This window comes from Mustela nigripes, chromosome 14, assembly GCF_022355385.1.
Source record: "Mustela nigripes isolate SB6536 chromosome 14, MUSNIG.SB6536, whole genome shotgun sequence".
Lineage (NCBI taxonomy): Eukaryota > Metazoa > Chordata > Mammalia > Carnivora > Mustelidae > Mustela > Mustela nigripes.
The window spans coordinates 59,251,514-59,277,257 of NC_081570.1; the positions used below are offsets into that span (position 1 = coordinate 59,251,514).

Below are 25,744 nucleotides of genomic sequence, written 5' to 3' on the forward strand. Positions count from 1 at the left end.
TTTTTTTTTTTTTTTTTTTTTTTTTAAGATTTATTTATTTGTTTTAGAGAGGGAGAGCCAGAGCACCTGGGGGTGGGGCAGAGGGAGAAGGAATCTCAAGAAGACTCCCTGCTAAGGGCAGAGCCTCTGGCCTGGCCCTGTCTCCCCAACCCAGAGATGCATTGGCTTCCCATGTAGTCACTTCTTTTTTTAAAGGTTTTATTTATTTATTTGACAGACAGAGATCACAGGTAGGCAGAGAGGCAGGCAGAGGGTGGGGAGGGAAAGGGAGCCAGGCTCCCTACAGAGCAGAGAGCCTGATGCGGGGCTCCATCCCAGGACACTGAGATCATGACCTGAGCCGAAGGCAGAAGCTTAACCCACTGAGCCATCCAGGCGCTCCATCCTGCCCCATGCAGTCACTTCTGATCACTGAAAATACATACCTTTCCTTTTGTTTATGGACTGCTAATGACCCTTGTCTTTTGAAAGCATCAGCCTTAAAACCTAGCCCTGACTAAGTGTAGCATTTTCCTTTCTTTTATTTTCTTTTTGTAGTTGGGATATTACATTCTAGTCTTCTGATGGAATTTTTTTTTCTTCTTTTTGACACTACTTCTCTAAGTTTAATATAAGCAGTTCTTAGACCATATGTGAAAATTCTTCAACTGCTTTGGAACAAAATTAATTTGGTCCTGGACTTAAGTTCATTCCTTTCCTTCTTTAAATCATGCTCTCATACAATAAAGAGTGCAGGGGGACAAGTTGGAAGTTTGGTAATGAAGTCACTTTTATCTTTTATTACTTATTTTAATAAAATTTTATATAAAAATGTAGGAAATCTGTTATAAAATCAGAAAAATACAGAATATAATTGTTAAAGTATAGCAATGTGGTAACTATTGCCTTTTTCCAATTACACTTTTTCCTTTAGTTTCTCCCATTGAATTCCAAATAGCCCCCCCAACTATAGAGAATGAGTAAAGCACAACTCAAGCAGTGCTGCTTGGGAAAATAAAATGATGACTCTAATGCCAACTAATTAACAGGAGCTGCTCAACACCTGTTGTGTATTAGCGATGTGATAGAATCTTCAGCCTCAAGGAGCTCATGGTCCAGTGTAGTGATAGATAAGATCATTAGAGAACAATAAAAGGCAGTGCATAATTGGTAGAATTTCCTTTTATAGCCTATAGACTAAATGTCCAATGAGAGTTTAAAGAATTAGGGAGAAAAGTGTTAGGATAATGAAACCATATAACATGAGGAAATAATATAAAAAATTTAGTATTCATACTGCTAATCAATAATGTCATATGGATTGTCTACTCTTAAAAGTAAATCAATACTAACTTTCAAAAATGCAATTCAGCAATTCATTAATTATTCTTTACAAATTACACCAAAGATTTGACCACTGATCTCTTACGGTATCCTTAAATCAATGTAAAGGACACGTCAAATGGAAAAGGCTCCATGTTTCTAAGCTTACTAAAAATAATCACCACTAATGGGGTACAATTTAAATTCATGGAATAAAAACATTTTAAGAGGTGACACCTGTTATTAACCTGTAAAGTGGTTTGAAAGTATTACTTAAAAACAGGCAACATTCACATGGACACTTTCAAGGTTAGTAAATCACAACCTAAAAAGCAGAGATATAAAGAAAAGCTAGAAAGAAATTAAATTCTATGTTCAGATTTTTGCTTCCATAGAAATTTTTCTGATTCAGGCATAACCTCAAGTACTTATTCAAATGCTTGAGATACCATTTAGCTCTAATGCCTTTAAACCTGACCTGAAATATTTGGTCTACAGGTTGGGCTTTACAACTCAACTGTTGTTCTGCTCTGTCTGGTACAATATTGACTTTTATAGGAAGCTTTGTAAATATCAACATTTTTGTACCTAAACACAAGCTGAAGCAGCACAACAAATGGAGCCTGTCAACAAACATGTGATGCCACTCTAAAAGGATCTTGACAGAATTTAATTAGAACGTTAAATAAGCAAAGAGGAAATATTGGTGGAAAAGGAAAATACAAGAAGGAGGAGAAGAACGGCATTGCAAAAATAAAGACACTAGAAAAATAAACAGGTACTATTTGGATACTTTTAAGCTGGTAGAAAAATGGGGAACTTGAAAATGGCTATGAAAGAAGTCATGAAGTTACTGGAAGATAGGATTAAATTTTGTTTTGGACCATATTAATTGAACTTGGTTATACTGATGGACTTTCCTTATCACATTGAGCTTCTGTAAATAAGCATGGTACAAAATATGATATAAAGCCTTGCATGAAAACATCAAATAGAAGGAATATACGCTGCATTCTCTTTTCCAAAACCAATTCAGTACAAGCAAAACCTGAAAGATCAGAATGAACAAAACTAAAATGTTATATTTCAATTCAGAATCCTTATAAAGAATATAATTTATTTATTTTTGTCATAGTGCTGTATAGTGAAACTAGCACCATAAATTTATAGTTCATTCATATGAACCATTCTTTATGTAGTAAGGGAGGTATTAATGAACAGAAAATTGATTCAGGGATTAAAGGGTTAAAAAAATACACTTTCTTGTGTGTGTGTGTGTGTGTGTGTGTGTGTGTGTGACCAGCATGCTTTGTTAGTTGAGCAGTAAAGAAGTTCAGAAAAAAAAAAAAGAGATGTCTTAGTTCAGTTGCTATAATTAATGCCATGGACAGGGTGGCTTAAACAACAGAAATTTATTTCCCACTATTCTGGATGCTAAGAAGTCAGAGATAAAGGTGCCAATATGGTCAGCTTCTGGTGAGAGTTTCCTTCCAGTTTGCAGACAGCCACCTTGCTGTGTTCCCATATGCCTGTCTCATCTTATAAGGGCACTAATCCCACCATAAGAGTTTCCCCTTCCTGGTCTAATGATCTCCCAAAGGTCCCATTTCCTAATGCCATTGAGTTAGGGAGTAGGATTTCAACATATGAATGTTTAGGGGATACAAACGCTTAATCCATAGCAATAGGGGTGAATGAACTTCCTATAAAGAACAGCTAAGTACTTTAAGACACAAATTTATTCTTCTCTTTTCTTTTCCCTTTCCCCAATTCATTATATGTATATACATTACATGGGTGTACGTATACATATGTAATGTGTATACACAAAATCAAGAAGGCAATCACTAAGATATATGTATAACTCTAAGCCATAAATATAAATCTTAATTGATGAAATACTCATTTGATATTAGAAAAACCAAGTTCATCTATATATTATCTCTATAAATTCTACTTATTTAAGAATATGGTAAAATATCAAAACTTATTTTTTAAAAAAATTAAGTATTCATATTATATAATTAAACACATCAGATTTGTTATTTATTTGAAAGTTATAAAATATTATTTAAAAAACTTGGAAAAGGAATTGCTTTAAAGAGTTTTACTTGAATTATAATAAATACATGGTTAAAATCATTATGTTTTTTAATAAATTCAGTTTCTATATTTCTTTGATTTAAATACTAAGTTGGTCTTCTATAACATGTTCCCAATGACTTTAATATTTCAAAATATTCAGCAGCAGACAACCATGCACAGATTCAGGAAAGAACCACTTAGGGAAATCAACAATATAATCACCTACATTTTGATTCAATTTATCTTTCTAGTAATACAAATAGGAATAATCAAATATACCTTTCAGTGGCCAACCTTTCCAATAAAATTTCACTCATTTTTAGAGTACCTTTTTTTAACCAAAAAAGTAACATTGCTTAAATTCCTGTAAAAAGAAAAATTTATGAGAAGCTACCAGGTTTGCCATTGCTACGTCTGTCATTTAATCATGGCATTTATTTAATTCCAGACCTTCTTCAGTGTAACTCACATATATCTGAAATAAAATATGCAAATAAATTCAGTCTCTGGAGAAGGGTAAATTCAACCGTGAAGCAGAATAGATTTCCGTTTTCCTAATGCACTTTGGCACTTCTGTGTGTCCACTTACATTAGCCTATGAAAGTATCTCCAGCTCTGTCAGCCCCAAGAATGTGTTAAAACGACATGGTAAATTCAGAGTTCTGAGGGTAAATAAGCCTTGTATAAAAAAAGCCTTCCGGACTACGTAGGTAGAGCAGAAACATTCCATGCATTTTAAATGCCTATAATCATAATTCTTCATCACAAAATGTAATATATGTTCTATCAGAATAATTATTTTCCTCTGTATGTATCAATATCACCAAACCAGCTGTCCTCCCTCCCAGCGTCTCCTGGCCGGTACACAGCCCAACTTTGCTGAGGGTGTTTGGAAGGCAAGTACGGGCTCCATTCAGGTATCTTTGACCCTCAGCCCTCAGTAATTAGCCAAGTACCTAAGCACATAATGTGATGAGGGAAAACATGACAGTTAAATCAGAAGAAAAGTGTTTCCAAATGTCCCACTAAAAATAACAATACTAGTAACCCAAATGTGGAGGTGAATCTCCATTTCTAAATTAGTCCTGATTTACAGCAGTAAAAACTATGAAAGAAAAATAATAAGGTGGCTTGCAAAGGCAAGGTTAGAGCGCCTTTAACAAGTCCCTTTGACCCAGTGTCAAGCAGCCTCTGCAGCATCCTTACCTCCCTTACAGAGCACAGCGGGCATAAGTTCATGGTCAAGCACTTTTATAGGAGAGTATAAAGTGAGAGATTAAGGTCAAACTTAACGATGCAAATTTGTGTTTGTTTTTGTATGTTTTAATAAGTGTACATTTCTCCACATATTTCTTTACTGCTAGAGGCCTATTTCGTTTCCTCACAAAGGTCAAAAATCTCTACGTAGAAATAAATAAATTCTTCCTTTCATGAGAAAGGAGTATAAACATGAACATTGGGGCACTTTAAAAACAAAAAGGAGAGGGTGTCATTGAGTCCTGGGTTTACCCCAGAAGCAAATATGCTGATAGAAATTTACTTGCAATCATAAATGTCTTCAGGCTCACTGACAAATGACCATTTCTTTCATAACTTCTCATATATTTCTTCCAGTTTGGAGGTCTTTTGAAATTAGCCTCCTGGTAAATTCGAGCATTAAGCCCTTTTAAAATATTTTTGTTTCTCTTAAGTTCAGAGGATTTAAAAAAAAAAAAAAAAAGGAAGAAGAAAAATAAAGTTTCACCTTTCTGATCTAGCCTGACCTGGTTCAAGCTCACCATGAGTTCAGTGGATTGGTTGGCAGAAGAGGAAACCAGGGTACTCCTGGAGAAGGTCATCCTCTGCCTGCTAGGACACTTTTTCCTGCTCCTGCTATGCTCCTGATATGCTAAGGTCCTGATTGTGCTGTGGCCATCAGCTGAAAAATTCATTAAAAAATCAAGGACAGCAGCCAATACAAAAAGAATAGAGAGGCAAAACTGCAGCTACGACCAAGTGGGATTTATTCCAGGGCTGCAAGGTTGGTTCAACATCCGCAAATCAGTCAATGTGATACAACACATCAATAAAAGAAAGAACAAGAACCATATGATACTCTCAATAGATGCTGAAAAAGCATTTGACAAAGTACAACATCCCTTCCTGATCAAAACTCTTCAAAGTGTAGGGATAGAGGGCACATACCTCAATATCATCAAAGCCATCTATGAAAAACCCACCGCAAATATCATTCTCAATGGAGAAAAACTGAAAGCTTTTCCGCTAAGGTCAGGAACACGACAGGGATGTCCATTATCACCACTGCTATTCAACATCGTACTAGAGGTCCTAGCCTCAGCAATCAGACAACAAAAGGAAATTAAAGGCATCCAAATCGGCAAAGAAGAAGTCAAATTATCACTCTTTGCAGCTTCCTATATAAAAGCGATTTGTACTGTTAAAGAAAACAACAACAACATTTACTATCATTTTCTTTTGATCAAAAACTACATGTTTTAAATTTGGAAGCTTAAAGAAAGACTAATTTAATTCTACAGAACATTCTCTGAGGATGAAGTCCATTTTCTACCATTTTTTGGTCTCTCATATTTTTTCCCCTTTCTGTATAATTTTAGCTCTTTCTTCGGAAGTACACTAATACTTTGTCAAGGGCTTGACTTGTATTTTTTTTTTTTTTTCATTTCTCAAGAAAATATGCCAAGTGAACTATCTTGGGCACAAGAACTCGTTCTGGACTATAAAGAACCAAAAGAAATAGAATGAAATCTTGGATTTAAAAAAGTAATTCTGTGGGTCTCAGTGTTACTTGTTTCTTGAACAAATATTTGTTTATTTTCCTTTGGAATTTTACTTAAGGAACACAAATATCACTTTTGTTAAGGTGAGAAAAAGTAATATATAATGCGTGTATATAGGAATCACTGGTGCTTCTTACTGGTGTCAATAATTATTTTCTACATTTTTATAGAGGGGCAAATTAGGTTTAGTAGACATGATGTACCCAAGGCCACAGGGTTAATAAATAGATTAAAAAAATAATAAAAGTTAGAAATTTCCTTTCATGAGCCCCAGTCTACTCCTATGGAGCCTCTCTCATCACTGTCATAAAGAAACTTTTTTTTCCACTCTAGTAAAATGCATGCACTTTTTCCGTTTGTGCTCTACTAGTTAGTATGCATCATTACATTTTCCTACTCTACATTTATAGTTTTCTGCACATAATCTAAGATACCGGGCAAGTTGTTTTACTGTACTAAGTTCAAATTTCTCATCTGCAAATGAGAATAGAAATGGTACCTAACTCAAGTTGATCTGACCTCTGATTTTAAGAATTAAGAGATAGTCTATGTAAAGTACTTACTATAGGCCTGGACATGAGTAAATGTACATGTTAAATATTATAATTTGGAATTTCCATAACCATTCCTGATAATAAATTCACTGAAAATCGAGCCATGGGTTGTATAATGTTGTATGCACAATACTTCGTACAGTCATGATTAAGACAGTGTTTAATAAACCTTGCCCAGAACTGTAGGTGATGATAACACAAAAGATGAGTCAAAGCATATATTTCTCCTTTATACCATCTTCATTAGAATTTCCTGTAGTCTCTGTTAATCCACACTCCTGGGTTATACCACAGATGTTCCAAAAGGTACTTTAGTGAAAAGTGAAGTCAAACATATCTGCATTGAAATATGGTCCTAGCCTGTATCCCCAGTAAGCATCACTAAATCTATCTGAACCATTTATCATCTGAGAAAAGGAAGGAAGGAAGGAGAGAGAGAGGAGGGCGGACGAGGACGAAAGGAGTGGTGTTAATACCATCAACCTCACAGAATTGTAATACGGATTAAATGATATTTTTACCAAAATATTTTAAGCAATGATATTGTTTTTTAGCAGACGACCAACAAATCTAACATTTCTTTCCTGCATCCTTCTCTTTATCTTTCATCACAGGAATAATCCGAGCTCAAATATAGGGAGGTTCCTTTATTGTCAACTACAGAAACTGGCCTGGAGTTTCCCCAAACCATTCTATTTCCCTCTATATCTCAGGGACAGCTCCTCTTCTACGTTCTCCCAATCTCTGGAAGGTTAACATATGGATCCTTATATAATATTCTAAGTTTGATTTCATTTAAATCCAAAATTAGCATGGTTTCCTCAACTTATGTTTTTCTTCCTTCTTTTTTAACCATTCTACTTTAAGTGCAGGATTTTTTGTTTATTTATAAAAAGCACAATCTCAAGAAAAAATGTTCTCTGGATGAAGTAGTCCTCAAAGACCCTCTCTCATCTATAAACATACACGTAGGATCCTTATGCTCAGGGCAGGAGACATTCTGTGACTATTTTTGTGTAACCTAGGGGATGATGACACATTAAGACTTCCACATTTTTCTCCCTGTATCTTGACACAGTAACTTTTGTTTTTACTGGCCCTTTTGTTTCTAACTGGCCATTCCACACTGAACCAGTCAATACAGGATTCATGTGTTATTCACATCTTTGGCCTCAAAACCTGGAAACACTGGCATATCATGGACATTCATGTTCTCAAAGAAAATGAAATCTGGGATAGATCTTGGCAACTTAGGGGTCAGACAGTGATTCTAGGCTCCTTAAACTGGAAAGTGAAAAGAAAAAAAAAAAAAAAAAACAGAAAAACTCCAGCTATTAAAATCAGAATCTGGAACACAATAAAAATAATTCCAGCTGCTGTGAAGTGTGTAAACCTGGTGATTCACAGACCTGTACCCCTGGGGATAAAAATATATTATGTTTATAAAAAATAAAAAATTAAAAAAAAATGATTCCAGCTGTCAAAAACATCCATGGAGGGACTGACAGTTAAAAAGCATAAACGAGCAACAGAGAGACAGAAATAATGTGACTAAAAACTAAGTCCCCTCCGCCACCGTCCAGCCAGCTTGTCAGTTTAATTTGCTATTGGAGAAAAGGAAGCGAGAGGAGTTAAAACAGGTGTTGTTTGTTGTTTTGGGTTTTTTTCCCCCTTTTTTAATGGGCAGAAATCAAGTGAAAGCACGGCATCATAGGCTGTGAAGAGCTGCTGACACCTGGGGTTGCCACGTCCCGAGACTGTGAGAGAGGTCAGAGGCAGCTACAGACAGCTGATAAAGTGAGGGAGCATACAAGTAGATTTTTTAAGATAACGTAAAACAGATATACATGGCAACCCACAACAATATGTATCCTGGCCTTTACTAATACCTTTGTCCTGAGACTTCTTATTTAAAAGAGGCCCAAAGATAGCACTTCAGTGCAACTGACAGTGGAAAATGGATCGCCAATGCCAAAAAAGTGATTGATTTAAGCTAAAGAATAAAACAGGAGAAAAATTAAATACATATTTAAGACTAATATTCCTTTCAAGTTTTCGTGGTTTTTTTTTTTTTTTGATTTTTGATTTTAATTATCTAATATAGTACCCTCTGCATGATTTTGGTCATGTCATTGAAGATCAATTTAGGCACCATGGGGGCTGATGAACGCTCTGAGACTCCACCCGGAAAGGGGGCTGAGAGAGAACATAAGAATCCAAAGGCTATTACTGGACTCAGCATGTCTGAGAAGTTCATTACCACCAAGTGCCTGAATAAGATACAGTTGGTATTAGAATAATTCAGAAAATCAGTGGGTGAGCTGATATCTTTGGGAAAGGCAAGTTTAGGGTTTAAAAGGACAATCTTTCAAAGTTATATAATACCATTCACATAGGAATACTGACTTAGTAGATCAGACACTCTCTGATACCAGATGGAAAACTTGAAGGTTCACATACTCTTAAGGTTAATCCAACTAATGGAAATCTTTCTTAATACTTAGTGAGGTTGATCACAAATAACCACAATGAGCAAGATAATCAATGAGACGGCAGGAATTAATACATACACTCCAATATCTGCCCTCAAAAAACGTTCTTAGGAACTCACCGACTTATTAAAATACAGTATGACAAATAATAGAAAGAAATAATAGACAAATAATAGAAGTAAAATTGTGAAATAGGAACAGTTGAATGGCATTAAATCCAGTTTTTGAGTCCAGACCTAGAGAAAGCTTCTAGAACTGGTGGTGTCTAAGTGGAATCTTTGATGCTGAATTGTAGTTAGCTGCCAATAAGAACAATATACACAAAGGCAGAGAAGAAGCAGACAAATAACAAAAAGAGTGCAGGGAGCTGTAAAATTTAAAATGGTGAGAAATTCCAAAGTGAGGAGGTGCACAGTGGGAGTTCTGGTGATGGGGACTGAGAGTGGGACGTGTACACGGCCATAGAGAGTCTTGTGCTGTATCAAAGAGATTCTCTGAAAGCAAAGGGAAGTCAGCTTTTTATTAAAGGGTATCCCTTTGATGCAATGTGAAAGTGTATATTCCAAATTGCACGTAGGCAGACCAATTAGAATAAATATAACACAAGTTGAACATTGTATTCAAGATTCCAAGGCTTAATTTCCACGTTTATATATAACTAGTGACCCTTTTCAACAGCCTGGGTTTATACTCAACTACATAACTATCTAAGTAATCTATGATTTTTGTGGGTTGGTTTTTTTTTGGGGGGGATGGCAAAATAAAAGTCATCTTAATACTTCTTAGTTTTTATAACTATTTTCTACAAAAATAGAAACTGTTGAAATCTAAATAGAATTGTAACAGTTAATGATCTCAAGCACTATAAGGTAATACTTTTGCTAACATAAAATAATCATAAATAAATAGATTTCCTTTATTAATAAGTTATTAATAATAAAAGGCATGAATTGAGTATTATGCTCTGGTGATTATGGGTACTTCTAGAATGGAAATTCTAATTTTGGTGCAGCTGGAAACTTTATTCTTAAAAATCTCAGTATCAGACTGTCGTGCTCATGAGAAGAGTTTTTAAAACATTCACTATTCTGACATTTGACATTTAGTATTTAGAATTTTTAAAACTTCAAGCAGTTGAAAACTAAGTATATTAATTTTACATGGATTATGATTAATAGGTAGGTGTTTACCTAAGAAATAATTTAAGAAAGTGTGTGGGAAGAACACTAGTCCCAAGAGATGTGCTGTGGGGGGAAAAAAGAGGCTCCATAGTTAATTAAATTTGGGAACTGTAGAAATTTTAAAGATTCACAATGTACATTAGCATCCTAAAAGTTCTGAGGACCGCCAAAGGAAAAAAAAAGCACTCATCTTTTTTGTATTCAGCGTTTCTGAAATTTATGTAACCATATAACTTATTAAATTTTAAAGTGACACGTATTAACATTATTATCATAGTACTATTATTTATTGGCTGCTTACTCTTTGCTAAGAATGTTGTTGTACAAACAAACATTATCTTGGTTAATAATCTTACGATGTAGGGATTATTATATCTATTCTGATAAGAAGAACCCAAGGTCTGTAAGAGGAGCTGACTTGAAGTCCCACAAGTGTTAAGTGGCATAACAAGGATTAAAACTAGGACTGAGTTCCACAAACTATATACTTAGGCATTATGCAATACCACTTACAAAGAATTTCTGTTTTTAAATTCACTTGAAAAATGCTTTCTGCGGCACTTGATGTAACATTTCCCAGTTACATTATTGTTATTGTTACTTTCAGCGTTTTTTTTTTTTAAAGATTTTATTTGTTTATTTGACAGACAAAGATCACAAGTAGGCAGAGAAGCAGGCAGAAAGAGAGGAGGAAGCAGCCTCCCTGCCTGAGCAGAGAGCCTGATGCGGGGCTCAATCCCAGGACCCCAGGATCATGACCTGAGCTGAAGGCAGAGGCTTTAACCCACTGAGCCACCCAGGCACCCCTACTACCAGTGTTGTTTTAACATTCAGGTTACTTAAGGCTTTTCTAAGTTGTATTAATCATGTACATCCCTGTACACGGCACAATATGTAAACGTTATTTAAATGTTCATGAAACCTTTAAAACAGTTAATTTTCATTAGATATATTAAGAGTGCCATATTTTATACTAGGATTTAGTTAAATAATGTGTTCAAGTAATAATTTCCAGTTTATAAATGCAATATTAACATCTTATATTTTTATCAAACCAGTGTGGATACTGTTTTTTTTTTTAAAGATTTTATTTATTTATTTGACAGAGAGAGAGATTACAAGTAGGCAGAGAGGCAGGCAGAGAGAGAGAGGAGGAAGCAGGCTCCCTGCTGAGCAGAGAGCCAGATGCGGGACTTGATCCCAGGACCCTGAGATCATGACCTGAGCCAAAGGCAGCAGCTTAACCCACTGAGCCACCCAGGCGCCCAATACTGGGTTTTTAAAGGTAGCTTTTCATTTAACTGACACACCCATCAAGACAGAAATATTTACTATGACAAAAGCAGTTTTCTTCCTAACAATTCTCCACAGATCTTTAGTGTGACCAGTAATGTGACAGTAAAGAGTTCTCTGAAAAAAGACAAGTGAAGGTATTCTTTGACCAAGCAATACACAAAAAGTTCAAGCATTTGGTTGTTATTAAAATTATATCACAGGGTATTTTTCCAAGGATCTATTTTTAAAAATTCAAATAAATAGGACAATGTTCCATATAATGTTACAGCTAACCCCTTATTCCAATTATTATTAACATCCTGGTAACATATTTTACAGAGGCACACTAATATGAGTTAAATCAGAAAACAATTTTTTTTTTAAAAAGTCAAAAGTCAATACTTCAGGAAAAAAGTGCAACCTCCCTGAATTCTAAAGGGCTTATCACTGTTGTGATGATTTTTTGAGCATAACTAAAATTAGTCAATTTTGCCTAATATTTTTGTTTTTAATTTAAAGTATTTAGTGTGATATTTTATCTTTTCCTACAACAAGCACAATGATGAATTAAAATTTTGCAGTCACAGAAAATGTACATTTTAGTGTCCTATGAGCTTGAGTATCCATTCACATTACTAAAGTTGTTATGCAGAAAAAAATAGTTAGCCCACATGTCATTTACAAGTTCCTCCTTTAGATTTTTACCATGCATAAAGTGATCATTAATATTTTTTAGGTAATTTGCTAGTAACTCCAGTGTCCATGACCAAAATGATCTCAAAGAATATCACAGTAAAAACAAGCCTCCAAAGTTATCTAGTATGATCTAAACATGAATACAAATTCAGGATGACATTTTGTTTGGTCCAAAGAGAAATGAGAAGAACAAGAATAGTGCCATGACTTTTATATAAAGTTAAATTTTCTCAATTTAAGAAACTGTCTTTCATTCTGAGATCATGACATCTTACATTTTTGTGTTTCAATGCCCTTATTTATTAAATAAGTTTCTTTTATCACTGATCAGTTTGAATCTTAGTTCCAATCTTAAAATAACCCAGACTGACCAGTAATAACCCAGACTGACCTAAATAACAGAGAATTAAACTGAAAGTAACTGATATAATGTGTTAAGAAGAAAGTAACATTTGCTATCTACTATCCTTTACAAGGAATTTCGAAGGTAATCGTTCAAAAGACCTCTGAGGTATAAATTATGTTCCTGTTTTACAGAGAAACAGGATTTGAGTTAATTTTAAGGTGGTGCAATTGTGAGTGACAGAACCTACTTTGAAATTCAGGCCTGTATGCTTCTGGAGATCACACTCTGTCTCCTACATTCATCTGCCTCCCAAAATAAAAAAGACCAGGAAACAATCCAAGGAAGTATAGGCAATAATTTGGAAAACTTTTGAAGTTCCTGGAATTCCCCCTGACCCCCAAATACTTCCATGATAAGAGTAATAGGATAGAACTAAAAATCCTTTCCTCTTAAATGTTGTTCTCATGCACAGGGAAAATACTAATCAGTAAGCTTGGAAAAGGATGTAGAGCAATTTGTACCAAGGGCTCAGGTGCTTGGGTTCATTCTGCCTTTATCTCAGAGGCAAGGCACATGTTTTAGCAAATTGTTCTTAATATGTAGTCACGACAAGGCTGCATAACATTTTGATCTTTCGAAAGATTCTGGAATTCCATCTGGTTCATTTGTTTTATACCTGAGCACAGTTATTTATTTGAATTTACTTAGGTTTTCTGGAAAACTTTGAGTCTCATATGCATTTGGATTTATTGGATTTTGTTGTAGATTTATATGACTATAATTCTTACAGACATCTTAATTTACTCTTAATTTTAATTTGATAAAATATATATATCAAGTGAATGTGGTACCCAAGCAAGGTGAATACATACATATATATGATATATAATGTATATATCAAGTATAATAGACACATAATATACACACATATAAGCCAAAGGGAGTTACAGGGATAGGTAGCAAGAGTAGATAAATAACTAGAATAAAAGCAAACTATGTCAGTTGACATAAAAGAAAAGAACTATAGAACATCACAAGAAGGAGAGATTTTGTGAACTTACTAAGGGCAGGGTCTAAGTTCAATTCTATGTGCTTCCTTCCAATGAGCAACACTTGTTTTATGTTAACTTTGTTGTGATATTTGTAAATGTTTCTTTACAAAATGAGTATAATCAAATGAGCTTCTTAAAAGCAGAGAGCATGTATCATAACCTATGACTTGGCAAAACTCCTAATAATCTTTAGCACCAAGGGACATCTATTGAATAGATGGATTAAAAAAAATAAATGAATGATCATTTTGTGCAAAACTAGAATGAACTTTTAAATGATACCCACACTTTCACCATCTGCGATATCTCAGAGCTATGGCTCCAGCTGGCTTTATTCTGCAGACTATGAGATTTCTTAAGACAGATGTAGTAGGTCTCATGAATCTGTTACAATCCAATTATTTTCATTTGGAGAAAATTGGTCTTCTTTTAATTAGTCATAGTTTAAGAAAGAAAACAAAATCTTCTGAAATTACTTTAGAAAGTTGTTTTAAACAGCCGCATAAAAATAACAGTTCCAATTACATTGAATTAAAGAAGGATTTTTTAAAATAATTTTACGACTAGTCCCAAAGAGATTAAGTGGATTTTCTCAAGGTAACACACTGAATAATGAAGAATTACTTAAAAGAACTTGGGTTTTATTATTTCTAAAGCTACAATTATCTACGCATTTACCACTGGGATGAGAATGTAAGCTACACAAGGGCAGAAATATTTATTTCATTCTTGATTTCTGAGAGCCTAGAATATTGTCCAGTTCATTGAGTACACTGAATAAGTATTTCTTAAATGAGTGAACAAACTGATGAAAAATGAGAAGTTGTTTACTTTCGTTTTTACTTGATAGTACTCAAAATCCTTTTGAGTTCTACCTGTTTTTACTGCGATATTTTTTGAGATCATTTTGGTCATGAACACTGGAGTTACTAACAAATAACCCAAAAATATTAATGATCACTTTATCATTTTTGATAGAAATGATCAAAATGGTCATTTTGATCATTTCACTCTATTTTTGAGTAAAATAGAGTTTACTGAATTATATAAAGCCAATGGTGCATACTTGTTTGTATATTCTAGGTGGAAAGTACTAATTATCTTTTACACTATGAACAAATTTTTACTGAAAGTTTATAATGTCACAGGCACTAGTCTGAGAGCTAGGGATAGAACAGTGAACAAATAGAACATTTCCTTGCCTTTACTGAATTTATAGTCTGGAAGGAGAAAGCTAACCCAAAACGAAATAAATATACAGTGGTTTTCAACTCGAGCTATAGAGTTTTTAAAAGTTACCAATGCTTAGGGATATTTCTCCTCCCTACTCCACTAAAAGATAGATAGATAGATAGATAGATCGACAGATATAGATATACAGATATATATATGACTTCTTCAGTAATTCTGATGTATTCATATAATTTGTATTTTTTATAACTTCTCAGATAATTCTGATATGCAGCTAGGGCAAGGAACATCCACAATAAACAAACAGACATAAAATATAATGTCAGGTAATGATACGTGCTATGAAACAAAATTAACACAAGCCAGTGGTGGGGATTGGGGGGGTGCGGGGGCTGTGCATATCTAGGAGAGAACATTTTAGGAACCACCAAAAGGCCAGTCTGGCTGGAATGAAGCAAAGCGGAGCATGGCCCACTTTTTCAAGGGAATAGTCAAAGGTTGCTCTAAGGATTTTGTGCATTCATTTACATATGACAGGAAGACACTGGAAAAATCTTAGTGAAGAATAACATGATCTGACACAGCTTTCAGAGACATCCGTCAGACTGGAAATACGCAATAGAAGAGCAAGAGTAGAAGCAGCAAGACAAATCAGGAAATAAATGCAAGAGAGGATGGTAGCCTTGTGATAAATGGTAGCACCGGAAATCATGAAATATGGTTCAATATTTTTCTGATGTTAGAAATGAGAATATGTCTTCATGGATTGGACATGATGTGAGGAAAAAAGGAAGTCAATGATTATTCTAGGGTTTTTAGCTCAAGCAATAAAGTGAACGGCAGTGCTGTGCTCATAACTCTTGATGTTTCATGCTTATACACTTTCATCTAACTGAAAAAATAAAAAGGTTGGGTTTAGGTGCCTTAAAATAGGATGGTAAAAGAATCTATTTAGAATCCTTTTCCTCTTTCCCATGTATATATAGCCCCAATCATATGGACACAGCATACAAGCATCTTTGCACAAGCACATGCACTACTATAAAACAATCTTAAGTCTAAAGAGCCTTTTCTTATTCTACAGTAGAAAGCAGTGACAGAAGAAAGAAAACATAAGACAATATTGCATTATAATGCAACTCTATGATATCCTGGCTCCATCAGCATAAACCTGAAAATTCCCTAAGAGTAATGAAAGTTAGGAAGAACTAATAAAATGAAAGTACCATCAAACACAGACATGAAATCTTGATCAGATTAATGAATAGATTTCAACAGAGTAGAAGCTTTGAGACACTAAAGACATTTTTAAAATGGTTTTGTCTTAATTTTGAGGTTGCCACTTCTACCGTGCCTAATCTGCCATTTAATATTGTTTTCCTCATTTTGTTCCATGCATCAATGTAAACTTGAAGCTACACATTTTAATCTAAATCATTCTTCCTGTCATTAGCAGTTTGTGTCTCATCACCTCCAATTCCTTTTTAAAGGCATCCCTCACATTACAGTCTTCTTTATGAATGTTTATGAGTACAATCTATAACTATGAAAACAAATCTTTATGAATGTTAATATTAATTACCTGTTATTGAGTATGTGGCTATTGATGAGCCCAGAGTTTCACATATTCTAGTTATAATAAAAGGACTAATGCTGCAAGGTAGGTATTAGAATTCCTGTTTTTCAGATGAGAAAACTGAGACACTCAATCAATTAAAAAAAAAGTTGGCTAGGCACTTCGAAAGCTTCCTTTGAATCTAAGATTCTGAGCCTATACACTTTATTTATTTATTAAAAAAAATCTCTTTTTTTTCTGGCAATAAAGCATAATAGAGTTTGAGGAAAATAGCCCTAATATTAGGTCACATATTAGATGTGTGGTTTAGATGGAAATTCAGAAAAAGGAAATCCTGAGGGGTCAAAATTGCAAGAATACCTGAGGAAAGATAAGTAAATCTTGAAAACTCTCTTATTCTGATTAACTTGCTTTGTATATCTCAAACCACTCTTGAAGGCAATAGATAAAACCTGGGGACCAGAAAATGTGGGAGGTTGAAAGAATTAACTTCCATAATATTAGACTTCTCAAAAGTAACAGTCCTGATAGTTAAGTCAGGAAACGCACTCCTCCCAGAAAAATGTATCATAGGAATACTTGCTAATTTGGGGCCTTATCAATACACCAAACCAAATAAAAATTAGACTAGATAAAAGAAAACACAGACCAGCCTTAAGTAATTTACAAGAAAAAATGCCTAAAATATAAGCATGATGTAAGCTCAAAGTCAAAGGACAGAAAAAAATATGTCAGGCAAATTCTAGACAGAAGAAATTTGTTACAGTTACATTAATAACAAAGTAAATCATGAAATAAGATAGTAAATCAAACAAACGAAGAAAAAAGCAGTAGAGATAATGAGTCACTACAAATTGATATAAGTTTAAATTAAGCAGAATGACATAAAATGCTTAATTTTAGATAGACTTTTAAGACAACTACAAAATATTTAAGCAAAAAAAAAATTGATACTAGAATAAAATAACAAGTATATCATTATAGTGGCAGGTGCTAACACAACTCTCTCCTAATTGTTAGATCATGTAGACTTAAAGAAAAAAATTAGGAAAGTACACAGAAGATGTGAATAAGTTAATTAATGAGACTGACATAACGGCCATAAATGAACTGTGTTCCTTACAGTTACAAGAACACATCTTTCTAAGAAACTTTGAAACATTTATAAAAATTAAACACAAAAGCCTCCACATATTTTATAATGAACTATACTCTGAACAGAAGTTAATTATTAGGAGGTCAAATATAAGATAGAAGATAATAATGTTTCAAAGAATTAAGTATTAATTCAAGAAAATTAATAAAATTAATGATAATAAAAGTTAATTTAAAAAATAGGTAAAAAAAAAACATATTGCAAATGAAAAAGGGGACATAATTACAGATGAGACAGAAACTGAAAAGACAATAAAATATTTTGAAATACTTCATGCCAATACATTTAAGAACCTAGTCACAGTGATAGAAGTCCTAGAAGAACTTACTTAAAAAAACAGAAGGACTTGGGGTGCCTGAGTGGCTCAGTTGGTTAAACAATTGCCTTCGGCTCAAGTCATGATCCAGAGGTCCTGAGATCAAGCCCCTCATCAGACTCCCTGTTCAGTGGGGAACCTGCTTCTCCCTTTCCCTCTGCTCCTCCCCTCCACTTGTGTGCTCTGGCTCTCTCTCTCTCTCTCAATCTGTATCAAATAAATAAATAAAATCTTAAAAAAAATAAAAAAGAAGGATTTTGATAATATTCCTCTACCTCTAAAAGAAGTTAAATTATTAATAAAAAATTATGCTCTGAAGACCACCGTGCTTTCTTTTTACAGGAAAATTCTTTTAGTTATTTAAGGAACTGATAATAAAATGTTAAACTCTTTCAAAGACTAGGAGTGAGGGAAAGATTCTATACTAATTTTTTGAGATAATTACAAACTAGTTAGGTTAACTACAAAGGAACTATGAGTATAGAAAATTATAAACAAAACTCATTAATAAATACAAATGTAAATGTACTAAAGCTAACTGAATCTTTATAAAAAGAAAAATGTCATTTGACCATGTTGTGTTCTGTTTATTCAAAGATTTAATTACTTTTTAATAGATTAAAGAAAAAGTACATGATCATCACATGGATGCCAGAAGAACATTCAATAAAATTCATATCTACTTATTAAAAAAAAACTTAGCAAATTGAAAAAGTATATATACAAAAAGCTTAAAAGTATAAAGTACATATATTAAAGATTATAATAGATATGGCCAATACTATAGAACTAAAAGCAATTCTTTTGGAACTTGACACAAAATTTGTTGCCATGACCTCTTTCTGAAATCTAACAAATACTATCGCCATATGATATGACAAGAAAATGAGATAAGAGGGCACCTGTGTGGCTCACTTGGTTAAGTGACTGCCTTCATCTCAGGTCATAATCCCGGGACTCCAGGATCCAGTCCTGAGTCTGGCTCCCAGCTCAGCAGGGAGTCTACTTCTCCCTCTGACCCTCCCCCTTCTCATGCGCGCTCTCTCTCTCTCTCTTCTCATTCTCTCTCAAATAAAGAAATAAAATCTTAAAAAAAATAACAGTTTCAAAAAAAAATAAAGATCTAAGAGGCAAGTTTGTTAAAGACTTATCCAAACTGTCCTCATGCACAAGTGATATGATTATCTATATGGAGGTACCAAAAGAGTATACAAATTCATATTTAAATTCAACAATTGTTTGAGCAATTATTTGGCAAGTTTGCTCTATCCAAAATTAACATAATAGAAAATTACTGCATTTTTATGTAATAGCAGCAAACATTTAGAATCTTTTTTTTTTAAAGATGCCTTATATAACAACAACAACAAAAAAAACAAGGTATCTAAGAATAATTTTGAGAAGATAATATTTAAAAGTCAACATTTTAAAATATTTTAAATTTTTTTTATTTTTTTTTAAGATTTTATTTATTTATTTGACAGATAGAGATCACAAGTAGGCAGAGAAGCAGGCAGAAGGAGAGGAGGAAGCAGGCTCCCTGCTGAGCAGAGAGCCCTACACAGGGCTCCATCCCAGGACCCTGGGATCATGACCTGAGCCAAAGGCAGAGGCTTTAACCCACTGAGCCACCCAGGCGCCCCTAAAATATTTTAGATCAAACAAAGATCTTTTAGTTTTTACTGCATTTGTCAGAGGTCCCAAAGACTCATAATATAAAACAGTGGAAAATAGTGGAGATACTCAAAACAGGAAAACTAGAATCTTTGCATATCTTACTTCTTTCATTAAATGTTATTTTACTTTCATAAATCACTGTATTTTAGAGCAATGAAATGCCCTAAAGTAATAAAAGCACCTGAAGAAAAATAAAAATTTTCTGTATCCAAACCCTTTCATTAAAGAGTATTTTGTTTCCTTTATTCTTTGCATTTCAGTGGCATCATTGTCATTTTTTGTGGCAGAAGATTTTTAAAAGAAAGGTGACACAATTCTTAACTCCTTTTCTGTCTTTGCCCAGGCAAAGGTTATTGGGTTTTCATTGTTATTGCTGTGGAGGTGTTAGAACCTGAGCAGAACCCCTGACTTGTGTCTGATTCAAATTAAGCTCAAACCCTTCATACAAATAAAATTACCTCATTTTAATTGCTTATGTATCTGTAGCCACTTAACTAAGTGTTTACAGTTTTTCCCCACACTTATTTGCTGAATGAATCCTAAAAGCTGATTTATCAGGAGTATATTAAAAAGGTTTAGTGCTTTAAAATGCAGATGCAAATCCCCCTCATTGAGAGGCCAGTCAGCCTGTTTTGGTGTAAATGAGAGTTATGCTGCTAAATCCCCCATAATGAGATTAGAAAATATCTTGTAAATTAAAGCTAAGAATTTTTAAAGTTAATATAATGCTTCCCTGCTAGATTACATTTCATGTTTAAAACATTTTAATGAAAAAAAAAAACCTTAACAAATAACACAAGAACAATAATTACTGAAATAACAAATTAAAGACTTGAGCTATGTAAAGGCTTTCATATTCACTGGGGATCAATAAACATTAAAATGAAAGAGAAAACTGTTTAATGAACTAACAAAATAACATTCTAGGAGTATTAGGGACTAGTAAATGTCATTATATTTTATTCTAGTCTCCTATCAAATTATGCCATACTCTTCTGTCTTAATATAATATATTGTTTAAACAGAAGAATAATCATAAGTATAGACAAAGACAGTGAACACACTGGGTTGCTTACAACTAGGGTGCATATCACTTACCTTCATTATATTAAGAAAAAAATTCAAAAAGCATTGTATAAACTATCATATTTCCAAAGAAACTTAACATTCATAACCCACCTCTAACTTAAAAGTTATTCTCTTTAATTCATGGAATTATCCTTGCTAAAATTTGGAATAAAATGTGTGACTTACACGGGTAATTTCTCATATACAGCCATCTGGCTACATGGCTTATTACTGAAAACATACCAGAAATTATTTGAGACAAACCCTATATACCAAAAGTTTTAATCACCACATCATTTATTTTTTCTCTGCATCTAAAATAAAATTGAAAATTGTGTAATAGATATTAAATATGTTCTCATGTTTCTGTATTAGTTGAAACAGGAGATCTAGCATCTTTTTTTGTTTGTTTGCTTACTCAATTGTGAAGGATTTCTTCACATAAACTTGCTGATGTGCTATGAAATGAAATACATTAAAACTCTTCGTAAGTATTGTCACAAAAGTACCACAACATTTTTGACCATAAACTACATACCTTAGGAAAAAGAATGCATCCACTAGTCCATTATATTAGACAATGTGAAAAGACACTTTTCTGTGAAGCTCTTAATGAGGCAATTTCAAAATAATTTTCCTCACGTTATTAAAAATTTTACATAAAGATGTAAAAAATTCTTCCAGAATGTTTCCATAGCTCTGTTATATTTAATCAGGGTTATCACTATATTCAGCTCTGTATTTACTGTCAAAGAAGAGATTCAATCATTATCATGAAATGTAAGAATGCTTCAGGCTCCCTAAACCTGACGATTGCTAATCCTTAAAACCTCTCTTTACACAAAACTTGACAGCTATAAGCTTACCTCTTTAAAAAGACAATATACATTGATGTATTAGAATAGTAAATTCAAATTTCTGAGCATAATATGCACATTAGCATAACATAATTGCTTCTGCCTTTAGGGTAGCCAATCAGATTGGGCAAATGCACCTATTCTTAGAGCTCTTGAAATGATTTGCCACTTGGGGATTATAGTGAAACAATCCAATTTCACTTTTCCACAAATGATTTATGCTCCAAAAATCAAGAAAGTCTATTAAACTTTTAAGGAGCACTTTTCAGACTAGACACCAAAACATAACTCATAAAACATATTGCTAAGTTTTTACATCTCATATAATATAACCTTCATTTTGACCCCACAAACACCCACAAAGCCAGAAGCTATTCAAATTTTATGTATTTACAACATTTAAAAAATAAGAAGACCTATATAGATACTGAACTTTATACTGAACCAAAATTATCTCATAATATTCTTAACACGTTGGAGACTAGGTGTTTCCATAATGCCAATTGGCCACACAAACTTATTGACAAAAATGGCAATATTAACTAGCTTAGAACTACTACTCTTATGATTTTTAAAGCCCTTATTAAGTAATATCATTTACTGATGTATCCAGTAAATATCTAGACATCATCTTCCAAGTTTTCAGGCATTGTGCTCATACTGGGGAATCAAAGTAACAAGATAACCATCCAAACTCTTGAGTTCACAATCAGTCCAAAGCAAGCCAGTAGCACCAAGACAGAAAAAGTAACTGAGTTACCTTGAGCCCAGGGTTAAATGGAGAGAATATAGCAAAATTTTAATTTCTGTGATCTACCTGGGTTCCTGTACTAAATTCTGGTTTTCACTTAGCAGTATTTAAATAAATCACTGAGAAGAGGCTGGGTAATTTTTGTCTTTCTTTGTACTTTCTGCCAAAAACTAAGTCGCAGTTCTGGAGAAAAGAGCCCCACTTTCCAGAAGTGACATAATTAAAGCAGATGGTTCATTGGATCAAATAAAGTATTATCCCTGCATAACCTGTGAAGTGGTTCTCATTTCAACTGATTTACTACTAAGAGCTCAAAGGTGGGGAAAGAGATGGGAACACAGCCTTCAGAATGATTGATTTCAAGAGTTATTTTCCAATTCTACTGAATGGATTATTAATGACAGACAAACTAAAACCTTTGTCTCTACTTCCAGTTTCTTTCTTTTTCCAAAGTGTTGGAGTCTTCTACACCAAAAAGGAGTAAAAATAATCTGTCTGTAAAATTGAATATTGAAATCAAAATACAACCTTAACATTGATTCTTTATGAACAATTCCCCTTTCTTTCACACAACACATCATGAAATTCCTTAACCAACCAAACAAAACCCTATCTCCCTTCATTCCTTGTAATTCCTCACCTCCCAATTTAATCCTCAAGCCACAGCTATCTGGCTTCTTCTGACCCTCTCCCTCTACTGAAATTGCTTAGGAATGACCATCAACTAACTGTATAACTATAATTATTCTAAGTACAATGAATATTGTCTGTAACCCATCTTACTTGCATCTACTGCAGCTTATATTGAAAATTCTTTTCTGAAGCACTCTTTTCTTTTGACTGCAATGCCTGGATGAATTCCTGACTTCGTTTCTTCTCCTCTTGCTTAGTTGCTTCCTTTCCTCCACTTGCCCCTCAAACGTTCTTGGCTCCACAGGGATCAGCCTTCTTCTTCTTCTCTTTACAAATCCTTCCTCAATTCAATGGTCTGAATGTTGGGTTCCCTTGCCTGCCAATTTTTTTTTTTTTTTAATCATGTTTTAAAAAAAGGTTTCATCTGGTTGGTTTAAGAAAGGTCTTTCTCACTTAAAAAAAAAAGAGTTGGCTTTCACTGGCACCATATTACTGATCTGTTAGCTCATAAGATTCCATGTAAAATACACACACATTTCTTCCTAATAAACTGTAAATATTAGTTTCTCTGGTTAATAGGCTAAATGAATAAAAAGCAGAATTTAATATAAAGACTACACTTTAGGTAAAATCTTAAATCTGCAAAGAATACCATAATTTCCAATACTAGCTTAGTACTTTATTAATCTCTCACATTTTGGTTTTATAAGAAAAATTCTTTTTAAGCTGTATAAATAACCACGACTCTGGCTTCAGCTGCCACCAAGATGCTGAGAACTTGTAAATTTATACCACCAGCTCATATTTTTTGTTGAGTATTAAAGCCAACTACCTCTTAGGTCCTCGCTATGTAAAGTGTGGTCTGTGGGTTGACAGCATGGCTATCTCTCAGGGGCTTGTCAGAATTACAGAATCTCAAGCCCTGCCCCAGACTTACTGAACTAGAACCTGCAAGTGAAGAGGATCCCCTGGTGATCCGTTTGTACATTAAACTTTGTGAAGCGTTGTACTAGATTTTTCCACCTGGATTTGCCATCAATACTTTGCACTCATAATACTCTCCCTCCAACATATTCAACATTTCCCTCCCCGCCCTGGCTCCAACTTCCTCTTCCTCCTGAAATTTCTTTCTTTATAACAGGCTCCACAAATCCACTCAGCTATCCAATCAGCTATTTTGGAGGCTTCCTCACTCCATCCAATCACTGAATCTTATCTCACTTACAGGTTAAGCAGTCCTCCAATTCATTCTTCTTTTCACTGCAGCATAGCAATAATCCCAACCTTCATCACCTCTTGGCTTTCTCAATGGATTTCAGATGGATTCTGTGTCATCCTTATTCTAATCTGTTTTTCACACTCCATGGGATTTGCTTTTTCAAAAGCACAAATCTTATTTATAGTCTCCTGATTAAAGGCCTTCACACAAAAATATCTATTTTCAAATAAGTATACATGGAATCCACATGAAAATATGTTGTTGGTCAGAATATCTGATAAATGAATGAAAATAAATAAATGCAATGATTTCTCTTTATAGGATAAACTCTCCATCTCCTGGTACCTACATACCTCTCTAGACACTTCACCCACAAATTCCTGTTTCCTTAGCACATAACCCTGGTTCAAAGCATTAAGCAATTTCATCTCACTGTCTTTGTAAACACTGATAACTTTACCTAGAATGCCTTCTCCCACTCTCTTATTTTCATTTATTATTTTAATATTTATTTATTTATTTGAGAGAGAAAGAGCACAGTGTGGGGGTAGGGGCAGAAGGAGAAAGAATCTCAAGCTGACTCTGAGCTGAGCACAGAATCCAACACAGGGCTTGATTTCATGACCCAGAGATCACAACCTGAGCTGGGACCAAGGGCTGGATGCTTAACCCACCGCACCATCTATGTGCCCCTTTTCATACTCTTTAAATCAGAAATATGCCTATTCAACCTTCAAGAGTCTGCTCAAATATTTCTGCTTTTGTCAACTACTCTGACCTTCTCCAGATAAAGTTTATCACTTTCTGCTTTATATTCCCTACTGTATCCTACACATGTCTTTATTGTATGGTTTAAAAATTGCAAGAGTTTCAGTGTTTACCTCCCTTATTAAACTATGAGCTCTTTGAAGGCAGAAACCCATGCCTTATACTCCTAACTTATCACCTAATGCTCAATAAAATGTTTAATAAATGAATGGAATAAAAGGTGTGAAAGAATTGAGCAGTCATAAAAATCAAAATTTAAGAATATTAAATAGTACAAATATCTGTAATGTTCAAGGATAAAGAAAGTTGAGTCAAATAACTGTTTAAAGAAGACATTGGATCGATCAGTTATTTAAACTTATCTTATATGCAACGATTAAATCTCTGAGTCCAAAACCATAATTTGAAAATACAGAAAATATAGAAAATTGACTAGTATAAAGGGAAAAGGGAACAAAATGACAAAAACATCTATTTAGAGATAGAAAGAAGAAAAGAGGACAGAGTCAAATTCAGTATTGCTTTGTAGGCTGTCAAGAACAAGAAAGAGCAAGCTGGGGGCATGGCTAGTTAGCAACTGGAATGGCTGTGGGAGCTGGTGGCTCTGGATCATAAAGTCTGTGGCACTTCCAGGATGGACCATTAATAATCTATCAAGTCCCATGTGCCTATAACAGAGTCATTTCAAAGTGTTTATTGACAAGTAATGCTGTCTCCTACAGAATATAAACATATTCATTGAAAAATATGG

At 34.0% G+C, this 25,744-nt stretch overlaps 1 protein-coding gene and 1 pseudogene across 1 annotated transcript in view; one reads left to right on the forward strand and one right to left on the reverse strand.

Moving 5' to 3' along the window:
* Positions 1 to 25,744, reverse strand: part of NEGR1 (neuronal growth regulator 1) — an 860,988-nt gene that overhangs the window by 581,423 nt on the left and 253,821 nt on the right. The gene's annotated exons all lie outside the window — the stretch shown is intronic.
* Positions 8,893 to 25,744, forward strand: part of LOC132001539 (heat shock cognate 71 kDa protein-like) — a 36,799-nt pseudogene continuing 19,947 nt past the window's right edge.